General features: G+C 40.9%; 1 protein-coding gene across 2 annotated transcripts in view; it reads right to left on the reverse strand.

Moving 5' to 3' along the window:
- The window catches only part of LOC138516807 (catenin alpha-2), a 3,575,147-nt gene that overhangs the window by 193,218 nt on the left and 3,363,794 nt on the right, over nt 1-18,135 (reverse strand). The gene's annotated exons all lie outside the window — the stretch shown is intronic.

Below are 18,135 nucleotides of genomic sequence, written 5' to 3' on the forward strand. Positions count from 1 at the left end.
AAACAGAGGATGTGTTGTTATTTTAAAAAGATCCATACATAATGCAAAGCAAAGTAGAAGGGACACTCCATGTTATGCTCTAAAGATTTCAATAAGGGACACACGTTCTATTTGCCTGTGCAGAGGTAAATATCCTTGTAGACGCCTCCCTGAATTTATCAGGGCAACTGAGCCTTCTACAGGTCATAGGCCAAAACAATATAATCTCTGATCCATGTACTTAGGGTAGGTATACAGGTTTTATGATCTCTGTGGTCTGTGGCCCATAACATAACACAACTCACAAACTTTGACTCAGATCTACAAGTGTTACCTTTCTTGAAAACAGGAATGCAAAGGACCCATCATCCATCACTTTGACCAAGACACTAAAAAGATGAATGATGTATTTTAATTACAATTGTACAACAAACTATAAGTTATGAATTCAGAACTGTTTGTTTGGTTTGGAGCATAGAGCTAAATCTGTTTTCAGCCAATGAACACAGGCTCATGCATAAAGGGCCATATTAAAATGTATGAATTATGTACACATTTTTATATTTTAATAGTTATTCATACAGTTACAAAAACGAAATGTGGTCTTCGGATTTAGAATATTTATGACTGCACAATTCTTATTAATGGCACAGGTCATTACAAGAAACATAAATATTCCAATTTAATTTAGGGTTGCTTCATAGCTACCACATCCGGTTATGACAGAGAGTATAAACTGGGCCAATGGAAAACATTTTGAGGAACCTGTCTCAGGATCTGTCCAATGGAAAACTGCGATGTCAAATGATGGCACATGGGTGGAGTTTCATGGCTATTTAAACTCAAAGACATCGTCCACAAAGTTACGGAACACAGTGGCCAAGATAGAACTTGATTACCTGAGATGGATTTTGGCAGCAGGTGTACAGAGTGTAAGGAAGAGCCTATTTGCTAGTAATGCCTGAAGCCAGTTGATGTCACTACCTGTTATGGGCCATTGAATGACAAACCAAAAATGAGTACATAATAATCTCAGAGCATTTAGACCATGATTGTCCAAACCCAGGTCTCGACAGGTTTTCAGGATATCCCATATTGATATTCATAAGATTAATGTGTATACATTTAGAAATATAGTATGCACATTTATCTCATGAATATTAATGAGGGATATGCAAAAAATATGACAAGTTTCAGGCCCTCGGGGCCTGGAATTGGACATCCCTGATTTAGACAAAAGTCCTGAGAATTAATTAAATCTCACATAACAATTAAAAGTACTTGCCGCTTAAATCCACTATATTGTACAGTGCATACGTGCTCTGTGATTGATAACTGATTTTGAAACCCTGGGTCTGGGAAGACACGTTCGACCTCCTTTCAGCTAAACTAGCACTCTCCCCTAAAGATACTGTAAACATCCACATCACTTACAGACCTCGAGGCCCAGTCAACAACATTACAGCTACTATCAACACCTCCTTGGAAATAACTTTTAAAAAAATTTGAAAACATTGCTCCTAGGAGACATAAACTTAGGACTCAATGATAAACTTGACAAAGGAGCAACCATCCTCGCTAGAAACCTCACAGACTTTGGATTCACACAGATACTGACAGCTCCTACACACAATAAAGGTTGTATCTTAGATTGGGTGGCAGACCACAACTGTGGCTCCACCCTCAACTCCAACACAGCCTTCCCATGGTCTGACCATAACTGCCTACAATTCTGCCTTCCGATCACCACATACTCCAAACTGCTAACATCGGCACCAGCCAAGCTAGTCAGAAGTGCCAAAAAACTCACAGCAGACAATATGCGCCCCTTTCTCAACAACCCCTGCCTATCACATCCATTCTCATCTGACCCTAATGCCCTTGCAGAGATTTTCAACAACACCCTTACCCACGCCATCAATACTGTAGCGTCTCTTGAAAATAAAAAAGAGAAAAAAATCACTTCACTCCAACTCATGGTTCTCAGATGACCTGTTGAATCTTCGGCAATGCAAGCGCCAAGCTCTCAAAGCCTGGCAGGCCAATACCTGTGACGTCACAAACGCAAACTTTCTCAGCATCTCCAAAGAATACAAAAGTGCCATATTCAAGGCTAAATCAGAAACCTACAACAAGCGTATCACAGAAGCCAACTCCTAATCAAAAGAGCTATTGGCGCAAAAGCATCCAAGCAGCTATGTTACAGAAAATAGATCTCCTTCAAATTAAAATAATAGAACACTTCAAGGCCCTTCCGCCCCAGCAGGCCTCTCCCACCAGTGCCTCGGAAGACAAGCATTCCCCCAAATTTCACTTCTCTCAAATCACTGAATCTGAGGTTCTTCGCATCCTCAAACAGCCCAAGCTATATCAATGCAAAGGCGATATATGCCCTCCCAACATTATCAAAGAGTGTGCAGCATCTCTTACCCCTATCATCACAGCATTTATTAACGCTTCATTCAAGACGGGCGAAGTCCCAAGCAGCCTCAATGAGGCCTGGGTGTGTTTGCTACTTAAGAAACCCTCTCTTGACCCAGCCCAACTGAACTACCGTCCCAATACAACGGGTCCTTTTCTCCTTAAAATCCTAGACAAAGCTGCACACACGCGGATACAGTCATACTTGGAAAGCAACACTGTCCTAGGAAAAAGACAGTCGGGATTCCGCAAAGGTCATGGTACCGAAACAGCACTATTAGATTTGAAAAACCAAATCACTCAAATTTTGGACAAAGGCAAGCCAGCCCTCTTGCTTCTCCTAGAACTCTGTGCTGCATTTGATTTGGTCGATCATGCCACCCTTACAAACCACCTCACTCAGGCATCACATTTCTCCAAACAGGCCACAAACTGGATCACCTCTTTCCTCAAGTGAAGAGTGATGAAAGTGTTTTCCAACACAGAAAATGCAGAGCCTACTACCATTAAGCATGGGGTCCCACAGGGCTCATGGAAGGCTCCCACCCTCTATAATCTTTTGACCAAACTTCTCTTCGACAAACTGGACGCACTTGGGATCACATACACTGTTGGGTGTCCTGACCCACGTTTGGAATGTTATGCTGCAACATTTGGTGCTGTGGGCTTAGGAAATCCAAGAGGGCGGAAAAGCCCACATTTGCGCCAGAATCCTAGAGAACCGTGCAGTTTTGCGCACAGCACAGTGGCCCCCTGACCTGCCACCCACCAGTGCAAGCATGATGGGCCAGGTGTGCCATGAGTGAAATGTGTGCCAAAGGAAAAACAGCAGTGCCCGTTGGCTAACAAAAACGCTTTAAAATCACCTTTGTTTCCCTGAATGCAAGCTCAAAATGCCTATTTTAAACATCACAAGATATTCAAAAATCGCAATGAACACCAGCAGACATTTGGCAGAATGTATTCTTGTGTGCATACAAAATCTGCAAAGAGGAAGAGCCCAAAACAATGTTTATAACAAAACTGGCTGAGCTGTGGATGTCAGCAGCTTAAGTTAAATGGACAGAAAGCCACTAAAATCGAAATGTTTAAAATAAATGAGTGACCTACTTTTGAGTGTACCATAGGTTGCAACTGTTAAATGTCATAGTTTTGAACTTAGAATCAGCATTCTAGCTGCATGTGCAAAAATTGTGAGTTTGATTTGAATGAAGAAAAACCGGGAACAAAAGTGACATTTAGCTGAAGCCTGGCTTAATGAAACTGGATTCTGCCTGACAACTACCCCCGACAGGAGAGGGAATTCAGCATCTGTGTTCCCAGGCCTGGCTCCATCCTGCTGCCCCTGCCAAAAGGAGATGACACCTCTCTGATTGAATTAGGGGAGTGGCACCTGGGGACTACAGGAAACTAAACAAAGCACTGTCCCTGGCTCAGGCAAATGTTATATTGGGGGGGGGGTCGTAAAATGGCTTCCTCTTGGAAGAAACTGGGAGGGGCAGTGCCTGTGAGAGCAAGCTGAGCTTGGGGGAAGTGGATAAACCAGAAATTCCACCATGTGCTTTGGAAAACCACATCCCTTTGGGGCCAGAGCATGATTTTAAAAAGATGGATAATTCATAGTGCGGACTTGTAAAAATGATATAAGAGGTGTTAGGACCCTGTGGTATGTTCTTGGGGATAGTAGCGGAAAAAAGGTTGTTACTCCAAATGTATGCATGTTAAAACCCATCTGAAACCCATCTGAAACCCATATCCCTGGTGCACATTTGTGTAAAATCTGGAAAGGTTTAGAGGTCGTTATCTGGATGAAAAGGGGAGAATTCTGTCATAAGTGGACACAACATCGTACAAAGACAGGGATCGGATGGTTGGGTGCTACAGAAAATATGTTAACTGGACCTATAATATTAGAAAAATGGTGCATAGATAAATATGTATTTGGGTCAGCAATTTGACAAGGAGGGGTTCCTCTGACCATAAAACCTACAGCATCACTCTGACACTCCATTTCCTTCCCCCAATCAAGGGAGAGAGGAAAGCTTGGCCAATGATAAGTGAGAGGGGCAGGCTTAGCTAGGCCCAGGCACACACCCATTTTCAAAACACATAAAAGGAACATTGAAACCCAGGTAGAGACATTCACTTTCCACTTTCTTGCGGGACACTTTACCGGGAGACTCCAGACTTCAAATCCAGAACTCCAGGGATCCAGAACTTTACTCCAGAACTTGTAGCAGAGAAGCTAACCCACAAGCTGAGTTCTCTTCAGCAGGCCTCAAAAATCATTTGCAAACGATTCAACCGCCGGGTTTGTTGCTTGCTAAGAATCCACTTGATCCAGACCAGCAGAACCAGAGACCGCTGTATCCGGAACCTCTAGCAGAACCGATAACAGAACCGGAGACCCAGAGACCAGATCGCTGTGAAGAACCGCTAGCAGAAGTCCAGCCAATCCTGACCCGATCGGTGACGAAGTCGCATTCCTGTCCAAAATCTAGTGTGAGTACCCAGTCAGGACTGTGAAAAACCCAATCTCTTAGTTTAAAATAATCTAATCCAAACTATTTTAGCCTATTAGAACTGCCTCCTAAAATCGTGTCATTCTGTCATTTTTAAAACTGAAAACTGTCATCTGTCATTCTGAGCTTTAAAATTTCAAATCCGAAAAACTACCTTTACTAAATCGGCCGTATCTCCAGAACCGTTTGTGCTAGGAACAAGATTTAACTTTTATCTTAAAGCTAAGATTCTAGGCTTTCCAACAAACCTAGTTCCTTCTCCTTATAGTTCCTCCGTAATCGCGCTCGACGCATGCGACTAAATTTGCTGCGATTTGACATTTTGCTTAATTTCAGCCACGTGTAAAAATATTTGTCTTTGCTTCCATCCCTGAAATCTGTTTTCAACCTAGTAACCATCCCTGAATCATTGATAGAGCTGGCCTGAACTGATTCAAAGTATCTATCACCTTCCCTGAACCTCCTATAGGGAATTAAAAGCATTGTTCACATATTTTTCACTTCTTTGCATACCACATCAAAGTATATTGCCTGTGTTTCAAACTCCTACCTGTTATCATCTAAGCTTGCTAGGGGGGAACTAAATTATATTTGATTGTATTCCTTAGAACTGTGTGCTTTCCTTCCATCTCTTTATCTTTCATAAAGGGGGGGGGTGAATTGTCAAAGAAAAGTGATTACATTGGGCCTCATTACGACCCTGGCGGAGTGGGTTTACGCCAGCGGTATTCGCGGCGGACCCGTCCGCCCTACTACGAGTTCCCGTAGCGCCATGGAGCCGTTTTCCGCCTGGTTTTTCCGGGCGGAGAAATCCATGGCGCTACGGGACCTTGTTGTTAATTACGCCACCGTCGGAATGGGGCGGTAAATCCGCCAACCCCCATGGCGGTATCGGCAGCTTTCCGCCGTGCTCCATGGTGCATTTTGCACCGCGATCTCCGCCAGGGTCGTAATGAGGGCCATTGTCTTTTGTTGAAGTCATATCAAGTTTATTTTCTGTACTGCATTTTCATTCATCATTGCATTGTCCTTGAAGCCATAAAAGCATTCTCAGCTAATTTATCCTCTCTATATCACTTCTAAGCCATCAAAAAGAGTGTACCACTGTAACATTATCCATTGTTGATCACTATCTTCTTCACAAGTGTGCTATCAAACATTAATTTATTATAAAAGTGTGATATATATATATATATATATATATAGTTTAATTTTCAAATAAACCTTTTAATTTGCAAAACAAACCTACTTCTTGGCTCAGCGGGGTCAGGGGGATTCTGAGAGAGGGGTGTTATATAAGGGTTGTCATCCAGAGTAAACAAACTGGAAATAAAAATATATCAATAAGGGTTTCCCTCAGCATCCCAGACTAGGCATTGACTTAGCTGTAGTGTTGAATTGAATCCGCTTACAACACCAACTACGCTGACGATACCCAAGTGCTCCTCCCGTTCACAGGACTATACCATCAGGACGCTACCACCCTCCAGAACATATATGCCACCATCCAAGCTTGGATGGCCACGAATGGCTTATGTCTTAATGGAGATAAGACTGAAATTCTCATCCTTGGTCAAAAATCCACCCTCACTAACCTCAATTCACTCTACACCAACTTCTGCATAGACAACTGTATTATCCCAGTTCTACCTTCTGTCAAAACTCTGGGAGTCCACATAGATGCCGCCCTCTCCATGGACAAGTAAGTCAACTCAATTGTATCCGCCTCAGCCCTGAGCACCAAGCATATCAATGCCATTGAACCTTTCCTAACCAAAGATAACTGCCTATCGATCACCAGAGCTACCATTTGAGCCACACTAGATTATTGTATTGCGTTGCTGGCCGGCACGTCCTACTCTAATTTGACCAAACTCCAAACCACACAGAACAACGCACTAAGAGCAGCCCTCAATGTACCTAAAAAAGACCACATATCGCAAGCCAGAAGGGCAGCACACTGGTTACCCGTCAAAGAGCGTATTACATTCAAAATTCTTACCACCACCCATAAATGCATCAATTTGTCAGCCCCCACATATTTGTTTGATACAATAACTAGATCACTTTCCACCAGACCCACTAGACAGTGTCACACCAACCAATTTAGGGTCCCACGCATCAAGAGAGCCAGAGCGGGAGGAATAAGCTTCCCTTACATTGCCCCTAAGTTATGGAATGCTCTACCCAGTATGCTCAGAGCTGAAACCTCTCTTCCGATCTTCCGGAAAAAACTAAAAACGACCCTGTTTAACTAATACTTCTCCTCTATTTTCTCCATTCTCTCTTCCTCCTCTTTGTAACTGCAATTTCTACTATTGTAACTAAGTAATGACTTCACTGTATGCTTTAATAAGTCATGTTCAAATTCTGTAACAAGTGCCACGATGCCCATTGCGCTGCTTGTGCGCTTTATCAAATGCGAATAAATACATAAATAAATTATAATAAGGATTTTCACCAACAATTTGAACCCAAATATGGAGGTATTTGACATCTCAAATTGAAATGTGGAATGATAAGTGTTTGTGATTGGTGTTTTTCATAGTATATAAACTAATTTGAATGCATTAGGTTGAGGGAATTAAGACACATGGACACAGTAAGGTTTGTCCTTATGTGACTTTTCTCTGCTACTAATACATGTTTTTGATACTGGAGAAAATAAAATGTTTTGGGATTTGTTAATCACTGACCAAAGCTGTTTTGTATGAATGCAACCTGGAAATATCTTTACTACACTATCCAATAAGCAACATTGTGGTCCCAGAATTAAGTTCCGTTGAGAGGTTGGCTTGTATTATTTAGGATTGAAATTGTTAAAAACATAATTCATAGTTATATTGTTTGACGGTTTTTGTATTATAATTAGCAAAATTGCCACAGGCAAGCCCAGTTTAATTGACTAAATAAGTTATGGTTAAGTTGCTAATCTCATAGGAAGAGCACTTTTTGGGCGGCTTATAACTACGCTCCCCCTGGACGAATCCTCTATTGGTGAGGCTTGGTCCAGGAGGGGCAACGTTATAGGAGGGGGTCCCAAAATTTATTTTTTTCCCACAGACTGAATGGGGGAAAAACTTTGCACACGGCTACAGATCAAACCGCTGGACGGATTTTCACCAAATTTGCGGCAGGAGCAGCGGTTTGGTCCTGAAAGCATGCTTTTGCAAATTTGGTGAAAATCTGTCCAGTACTTTTTTTTTTAAATGATCAAAAAGTAGGTCTGCAAAAATGTGTGATATATGTGTCTGCTCCGCGGTCACACTTCCCTGTTTGCTCCGTGGACAAGATAACGATTGGCTAATCGGGGGCGTCATGTCCGCGGACATGTGACGCGCTCGCCCATTGGATGGTGAAGAGCGTGAAGTGCGTCAGATTTTTCCGATGTGCCTGCCATCTTTCATCAGTGTTTTGGTGTCCGCGGACATCGCCGCAAAAACATTTAAAAAATCACAACATTGCACTTGTTAAACTTATCAAATACTGTCTCAGAAGGTGAGGGTTGATGAGGCTGGGATGGGATGTGCCAGCAAGAAGTAAAAAAGTGGTGTTTTTTTGTCAAGAAGGTCATACGGTATATTTGGAGATGTTCCTCAATATAATGTGTGTAAAGTACAGGTGAAGAACTAATGTGTCTGTGTTACAATGCATTTAAAATAATATTTGAGTGAGACTGGCACCCCCTAGAGTTTGGCATCTGAGGCAGCCACCTGCAGTGTTTGATGGAAACAGCGGCTCTGCACGTGTATGCGAGTACCAGTTCTCATGAATGGGTTGAACCATGTTGTTGCAAAGTGAGAATGTATTTGGATTCTGAGTGAAGGTCACCAGCTTTGGTTTTTCGGTTGCGAGCTAAGGAAGCCCACGCATGGGACTGAAACTGTAAGGGTCAATTGTTTTTTGACCTTGAGGGAAAGGGAATATTCAGTAAGAATGCAGGGAGAGGACGTTGGGAATAAGGAACATTTGATAAGGTTATGGATTCCAAAGGTTTGTAAGGCACATGTAAAATCAGTTCATGAAGATTCTTTGGTGCGAGCGCATTGAGCATTGCAGTCTGAGTTACACGAAGAGAATGGAGACGGTCAATATCATGTAAGTTTGCTTTTGACGACTGTACACCAGAACAAGCTTTATTTTATTATTATCTGAACATTAATTTTGGCAATGTAACTGAAGTACTGTCTTTCTGTGTGGGTGTCATTTTTTTGTGGTTATAGGGAGTGCAGAATCTGCAGAGTGTAGATTATGACTAGATTCACCCAGGTTCAACGCTAATATTGACCATATCGATTTGTGCATCAGTTTCCACGTTCTTTTTATCTTTTTTGAGATTGTTTGCTGTGTGTGCTAATCATTAGTTTAAACTGTATGCTGAATTAAGAAATCAATAGATGTATTGTAATAAAGGTTGGATATTCATACGTATTTTCTGTTATGTTTTCCAAATAGCTACATGCTGCCTTACTGCGATTGTCATGGATTCCAGATGCCAAGTGATGGATTCTTCATTCGCCAGGTGTATGTAGTTGTCAACGGCTGGATCACCGTGACTGTTTTGTGGATGATCGCCCAGGGCCCTTGTGCTCATACGCTGCACTAGCGATTAGGAGTAACATTACATCTTTTATGGTGGTCTAGGCCCAAGTTCATGCCGACGCCCTGGAATTCACTGTGCCACCCAAGCGGTTCGTTTATCAAAAATGAACACTTTGTGTATGGGAAAAGGACAACGTGTGCCTCACGATTAACATTTCCGATCAAGAGCGAAGAAACAAATTTGCAATTTGATTGAATATGGGAATAGTCGGATGTTCTCAGAGAGTTTGTGAAATAAAAGTAATTTACAAATTGTACAATGTTATTGTTTTCTTTTAAAGACCGGTTTAATATTTCAAATTGTGACGTGCTATATTGTTAGTCGATGTGTGTTGATTTTCCGGTTCTACGTCATGGCACGTAGGTGATTATGGATGCATTTGGCTATGCTGAAGAGGAACGTCATGGAGAAATGTGTCAAATATCACTCGGGTTGGTTATGTGAGGGTCAGGGGCGGAGCATATGATTTAGTGATGTCAGGGCAGTTTACCTTAGGCAGATGCAGCCATGGATAAGAGTACCACAAGATGGACGTGCCCTGCTGTCAAAAATACATGGTCGAATTCGTGGGACAATAATATTTTCTGAACGTTGCACTTGTGAAACTTATGAAATAATGTTTGGGGAGGTGAGGGGTGGTGATGATGATGGGTGGGATATTTCTGACGTGATTTTGAATGAGTTTACATAGTTTGTAGGGATTTTGTTCACACCTTTTAAGATGAATCATTTGTGTATTCTTTTGACAGTTTTGAAAAAATAAAACGTGGGTGGATTTACAGTAAATTTGTGTAAGGCTGATTGTCAAAGATCAAAAAGCATGGTGTTGCAAATGTGGCAGTGTTTTCTTATTTGATAAGTCTCATAATGTAGTTAAAAAAATTAGCGGTACAGCTTCAGTGACTGAAGGGTAGGCTGTAGCCATGGGCAGTGGGCTGAATGTAGGGGTCATGGTATAAGGTCATGATCCGGACAATGTGGCTACTCTCCATGACCAGAAGGGACAAAACATAGGATTAAAGTGGCCATGTCCACCTGGGACTGGCTTTGTGGTAAAGTTATTCAAAAGTAGGATAGATTTGAAAGGGTAGACAAATGTGCTTGTGGTAATATGGTCACAGGGTTTCGTTTTTGACTTTTGCAGGCTGCCATGGAAAGCGAAGAGGGGCCCTGTAAGGAACCCTCCATTCCCTTTCCATGGTGGCCATCTTGGTAAAGGATTTTCTTTCCTAAACCGGGTTCCGGTATAGAACGAAAAATCCTCTTTTTTAGAAGCATGCGTTACCGCTTTGAAAAACCTAGATTGCTAATGGCATTCATCCCCCATTTTAGGGGCTGGAATGCTGGGTAATGATCCAGAGATCTTGTTATCCACTCTCGCTTCGATTGGGCTGATAACTTGGGCTGCTGGCCCTTTATCCACCTTTCCAGTCCCTGGAACTGAGGATGAACGCCACAATATTCCCATTAGCATAATACAAAATGCAAATGGAAAAGTTGGAAAATCTTATTGCATCTATGTACTTTACTGATGAAATCTATGCAGTTTTTTTTTAGTTTTTTTCTTTTTTTTTAACTAGGAACATTTTTTTGTTGTTTTTGGATGGCTTTTTTTGTCAGGAGAGCTAGCAACGAAAGTTGGGAACTGAGGGAAGAGGCACCAAACAGTAATATGGAGGGGCAGGTGGACGGGGGAAAATGTTGCGCGTGTGTTATTTCTAAGGTAGGGGGCAGTGTTTCTCATGCTCCTTCATTACAGTAGTGGTGCTATGTTTTGGGGAGGAGGGATGGCCTTAGCTGATGTCATTTTAAGATAAATAGCAGTTTTGCTAAAAGTTTGTATTGTGTACTAGATTGTTAATGGCTGAGTATGAATAGGTGTTGGAGCTGTGCAAGGGAAATGTTGAAGTTGCAAGTTCCTACATCAGTAGAAAATGTAGTTCCACACTGTGCACGAAGCACAGATCTTATTGTGAAATGCATACGGGTTCTCGGACATGTCATCATGCTGTGCGCCAGCATATGGTCATGTGGCATTGTCTGGAAGGTGTGCAATGAAGTCAGATGTTCATAGACATTATGGTTACGTTGCACTACTAGAAACCTATGAAATTCAGTAAAAAAACGCTGTTAACCGGACATTATGGTTAAGTTGTGCAACTAAAAATCTATGAAATTCAGTTAAAAAAACATTGTTACAGGGACGTTATGGTTCCAAGTAAAACCGAAAAACCCCTGAAATCCGCCAGTTATGGTAAGCTAAGCAACCATAACTCGTGCCACCTCCGTGCACTGCTAAGACTAACACCCAGGACATCAAAGATGACATCACAAGTGTCATTGAAATAACCAGTTTTTTCAGAGTTTATTAACTAGTATTTCTGTACACTCTACATCTTCCTTTACAATTTCCTTGCAGAAACTTTTTCAATGCATTCCTAACATTGTATAGAAAATTGCATTTCCCGATATCTGTGAGCTGAACTCCATCTTCACAAAAAAATCACACCATAATAACTCATATTGTCATTCTCAAAATATGACATTTCTGTAGCATATTCAAAAACAAACACAGTTTTAATGACAAATTGCTTTGATTCTTTTATTTAAGGATTGAAAATGATTGTTGGACATCTCCATGTTTGCCTCTGATTTATTTCAGAAAAAAATCATCAATTTTAGCAGCAGGAAACAGTTGCATTAAGCTTTCAAAGAAATCCTTCAGGGCAACCTGCAAAGACATTGGAGTCACAAACCCCAAACTCTCTCCTCCACAATGCACAATCACAATGTCTGACCATTTAAAGTGAGCCATACTCTCACAGAATGAAAACAAGCTTTCCCAGTTTAAGCCACAAACTGCATGCCACAAAACGTCCACTTCTGCAATCCAGTAGTCCCAAGAATGCCATGATTTCAGCATAAACTTTCAATTTCTGAATTGAACAGTCCCCCAGAATCCACACAGTCTGCCTTCTCAAACACATAGCAATAGCCATTGTCAGTGCTCTTACAACTCCTGCAAACACAACTCCTGCTACCCTCTCTTCCTATACACCACACCCAGCAAACCGCTTGTGGGATGTTTTTATCCATGCATCCGAGCCCTACCTCAAAACTGTGCAGTACTGACATGGAAAACATCATGATGGCCAGAGATTCCCAGAAAATGCACAGGGAAATGCATGAAGAATAGGCTGCCGCTCATTTTTGCCGATGTTATGGGCACAGAAGGGCACTGCCTAAAACCACCATTGGACTACCCACACAGTAGTCTGAAACCATTGGGAATGGCAATGCTGATTGCCAAAAGCAACCTAGAATTGTGGGGAATTCATTTTCTTAAATCCCAAAAATGGGTGCATTACCAGTACTCACCACTATCAGAAAGCCGGCGTTTTAAAACAACACCACATTTTTTTTTTTGTCTAAAACTGAATAAATGAACCCAAAGCAGGCCAAAGAAAGACTTACTGAGAGGTGGATACAATGTAAAGTTATATTCTGAAGTGACTTGAAGGTTTATAACAAGACTGGCTAAGCTGTGGATTTCAGCAGTTTAAGTAAATTTGGACTGAAAGACACTAAAAATCTAAATGTTTAAAAGAAATGAGTGACCTACTTTTGAGTGTCACATAGGTTGCAATTGTTTAAATGTCATAGTTTTAAACTTAGAATCAGCATTCTAGCTGCATATGTAAAAATGGTTAATTTTATTTGAATGCAGAAAACTGGGTAACTAAAAGTGACATTAGCTGGGGCCTGGCTTAAGGAACTGAATTCTGCCCACCAGCTACCCCCGACAGGAGATGAGACTTGCACAACAGCTGTGTTCCCAGGCCTATTTGCCTTTTGCTGCTCCCACCAAAAGGGATATGACACTTCCCTGATTGAATTACCTGGGCTCTGCAGGAAATTGAACAAAGCCCTGTCCTGACTCAGGCAAATGTTTTATTATGGGGGCCGTAAAAGTGGCTTCCTCCTGGAAGGAAAGGGGAGGAGCACTGCCTGTGAGAGCAAGCTGGCTTGGCAGAACTGGAAAAACCAGAAATTCAACCTTGTGCTGGGGGGAAACCACACCACTTTGAGGCCAGAACATAACTCTAAAAAGATGGATCATTCATAGAGCGGACTTGTGAAAATTATTTAAATGATACCATAATTCTTGTGATTTTTCTGCCCACATTTTAAGAGGTTTTTAGAACCGGTGGTATGATCTGGGGGCAAGCTAGCAGTTAAGAGGGTATTACTTAAAATGTATGCATGTTAAAAATCTGACACTTCATCAAGTAATGTCCATACTCCTTGCGCACATGTGTATAAATTTGGGGTAATGTCCGATATTACGAAACCAGTTAAAAAGTGCAAATGTTGCCATTTCTGAATGCAAGCTCCCAGGAAGAGCAGATTTGGACAGGGTATGCCTCCTGTGATATGTGATGGGTGCATGTAATTTTAAACAAATGCGTACCTGTGCAAATATGTCTTTTGGGTCAAAATATAGATTGTGTGTAATTTGTGGGTGGGTTCTCTGTACCATAAACAGACCTCATCATGATGACACTTCATTTCATTCCCCCAATCAAGGGGAAGAGGATGAAGTGGCCAATGACAAGTGGAGAGGGGTAGAGCCTAGTGATGCTGCACACACACCCATTTTCAAAACACATAAAAGCAGACAGTCAGGACAGATAGGGAGATTCAATTACATTTGCTGCAACGCGCTCTGCCGGACCACACAACATCCAGAAGATACTAGATTCAACACTTAGACTTTAAAACTCCAAAGAACTTGATTCAGAGCTCAAAGCAAGGGCCTAAACCCACAAACTGAGAACTCTTCTCAGTGGGCCTCAGCATCCAGCAAACCTAACAGCGATAGCAACTTCCAGGAGCCGTGCAGATCAGCGCTGGGTCCAGAGGAAGCTGTGCAGAAAGATCCAGAAGCAGTGCAGTACCCAGAGAAAGCAGAACAGTTCGCAGAACCAGAGGCAGAGCAGAGCTGACCCAGACCGCTGTTCGAAGAACTAGAGAGCTGACCCAGACGCTGTGCGCAGAGACCGTCCGTGGCGAGTGAAGAAAACCTGACCCGATCCGTGGCGAGGCCCATTCTATTTCTAAATATATTGTGAGTACCTAGCAGAACTGTGCAGAACCAATCTCTTAGTTAAAATAATATAATTCAATCTATTTTAATCTAACCAGAACTGCCTCCTAACTGTCACCTGTCATTTTCTAGTTGCAAGCTATACTTGTCACTTTGAACTTTAAAATTTCAAATCTGAAAAACGACCTTTACCATATCGCTCATATCTCCGTGACCGTTTGTCTTAGAGACGTGCAGTAACTTTCCTCTCAAAGCTGGGAATGTTGGCTTTTCAACGAACCTAGAACTGCATTCCTATTCCCTACATTTTTGCCGCAATAGCGAAAAACGCACTCGCGAAATTTACCGCGATTTGCAAATTTCTCCACGTGTGAAAACAGCAGATTCTTTGCTTTCCTTGCTAAAATTTGTTTGCCTCGTAAGAACCATCCCTGAATCATTGCTAGAGTGAGCCTGGACTAATATTAACTAGATACCACTCACCCTGAACCTCTAGAGGGAATTAAAAGCATTTTTGCATATTTTTCACTTCATTGCCAGCACATATAAAAGCATTTTGGGCCTGTGTTTCAAACTTCTGTAGTCTAAGCTTGCTGGGGTGAACTGAATTACATTTGATTGCATTTCTGAGAACTGTGTGCTTTCCTTCCATTCCCTTGCATTGCATAAAGGGGGGGAGTGGATTGCCAGAGAAAAGTGATTACATTGTTTTGTTGAAATCATATTGAGTATTTTCGGTATTGCATTTTCATTCAACATTGCATCCATCTGAACTTATATAAAGCATTCTCTACCACCTTATTCTTCTGTTCCTATTCACAAGTGTGCTAGTGCCAGACTATCCATTATTGATTACTGCTCAGATTCAGTGTGATATTCAATTATTAATTTATTATAAAGCGTGATATATATATATATATTGTTTAAATTATCAAATAAACCTTTAAACTTGCAAAACAGAACTACTTCTTGGCTCAGTGGGGTCAGGGGGATTCCAAGAGAGGGGTGTTATATAGAGGTAGTCATCCAGAACGCATGAACTGGACATAAAGATATATCAATAAGGGTTTCCATTCAGTATCCCAGACTAGGCATTGACTTAGCTGTAGTGTTGAATTGAATCCTCTTACACTGTTTGGCTAATCCCCACAGTCCCCTTTCCATGCCAGGCAACCACAAAAAACCTGGATGTGTCACATGCTGTCCACGAACTACAGCAGTGGCCACGGACCCCGTAGCACAGGTGGCAGCCCTTCTACCCCTTTTGACTTCCATGTTCTCAACACTCCGTCATAGGCTGTTTTCAAAGAATCACACATCCATCCAACAATCATATCCCAAACCTCTACACGTAACCCTGTCATCTCACTTCAACACTTCATATGTACACTTGAACTCTCAGAGTACATATCGTCTGTTAATGAAAGGTATGTGCATCAAAAACTACTGTGCAACTGTCCAAGATTTCTATTTCCAGATACAAGTTCTGCATCTAACAAAACATAGTACAGGTTAGAAGTATGCTTATATTTACAAAAAACATTTGTTCAACTCTTTTACAAATATATATATATATATATATATATATATATATATATATATATATATATATAGAGAGAGAGAGAGAGAGAGAGAGAGAGAGAGAGAGAGAGGGTTCCTGCTGCTCACCCTGTAATAATCTTCTCAATAAGCCTATTATCTTTTTTAACCATTCTAGCAAATGTGATGCATTGCAGCATTCATCACATGATGCAGCAAATAATTACAATGGTCTAAACTTCCAAATGTTTCTATTTACAATCATTTTGATGAATTTAAAGACAAGCATATGTACATGTATAGCAACACTGTATCACTGTTTTATAAAATAAAGGCAAAGCAGATAAAACAGATCTGTAGACCATGTTTAAGTGGAACTTAGTGTCTGCGAGTTTAACATGTTGGCAGCACATGCATGCATCCCAACATAACGTATTGCAATCTATAGGTGCTTATTGAGTCTTTGTTTTTTCCTTTGCATTCTGTCTCTTCCAATTGCACTTCTCCCATTATAAAACTAAAACTACAAGTACCAGAATGCAAAGAAAAAAAAGATGACTGAACTTCAAGATTCAAAACTGTGACATGTATATCAAACACACATATACAATGCTGTGTCTTTCAAAATATGGGTTTGGAAGCATTTTGAAGAAAGTACAACAAATACCTATCTGTATTTACAGCACAACTGTGTCACTTTTTCATAAAAGAAAGTTGAAGCAGATAAAATAGATGTGTACACCATTTGTAATTGGCACTCAGTATGTGCCATTTTTATATATTGACAGTACATGTACACTTCCTAACATAACCCATTCCAATCTTCAGCTGCTTATGCAGTCTTACTTTTTTCTTTACATTCTGTGACTTGTACTCCAACTTTCACAATGTAAAAAGTGGAAGTGCATATTCCAGAACGCAAACCAAAAATCTAGGACTACATAAACACCTATAGATTAGAATGTATCATGTTGGTAAGTATGCATATACTCCTAACATATTAAACTTCCACACACCAACTGCCATTTAAAAGTGTACTACAAATATTTTCCATCCACTTTTCTTCTCTTTTACAAATCGTTAAGGAGTTTCTACAAATGCACATAAGCATTTCTTAACTTTCATGAAAATGCATCTATAAGCAATCATTTTTAACCATCCACCAATGTATTAACTGTTTTACGCCCACAACTCCTCCTTCCTTCATGAATATGAACCTTGCTTACTGAAAGTACTTCACCATTACCACATATCCCCACTACCTTTCTTTTACAATTACAGGAAAGAAGCACATCACTGAAATCAACAACCTTTGCATCCGACAATGTAAGGACATTAATGTACCATGTATGTGTATGCAAGTACAGCAGCACCCTTGTACTATATATAACCCCAAACTACTCTTTTCAAACTAACATTTCTTGCACTCTAGCCCATTATATTTCACCATTCACACTCTTACTATTCCCATCTACACAACACCATTCCAACACCCACTCTGTTGCTCAATACAGTGCAATCACCCTACAGCCTCCACTCCCTTACTCACTAACCCAACACCATCTCAACCTCTGCAGACTCTTACTATCATAACATTTCCTATCACACCTAATATACCACATCACAATCAAACAACACTCTATTCATCTCTACAATCACACCTACAAACCTGTGCACCATACATGCATATACACTGAAAAACCTTCCAACACAAACTTTCTCATTTCCCAACAGACACAACAAAATGCCTACTAAAAAGCATCTCTATAGAAAAGAAAAAAAGAATAGAGCAGATAAGAATAAAACAACACAATATAGTCATCCACCTCTAAAACAATGTATAGAAAACATTAAATCAAAAGAGCGAGTAACCTCCCTCAACAAAACTAAGCCAGTCACGACTAAAAAAGGTCCCTCTTGCAAAAACTAAAAGTAAAAAATGGTGTACAGAGAAAAGCAGACCT

The sequence above is a fragment of the Ambystoma mexicanum genome, chromosome 6q (assembly GCF_040938575.1).
Source record: "Ambystoma mexicanum isolate Mex_15411 chromosome 6q, UKY_AmexF1_1, whole genome shotgun sequence".
Lineage (NCBI taxonomy): Eukaryota > Metazoa > Chordata > Amphibia > Caudata > Ambystomatidae > Ambystoma > Ambystoma mexicanum.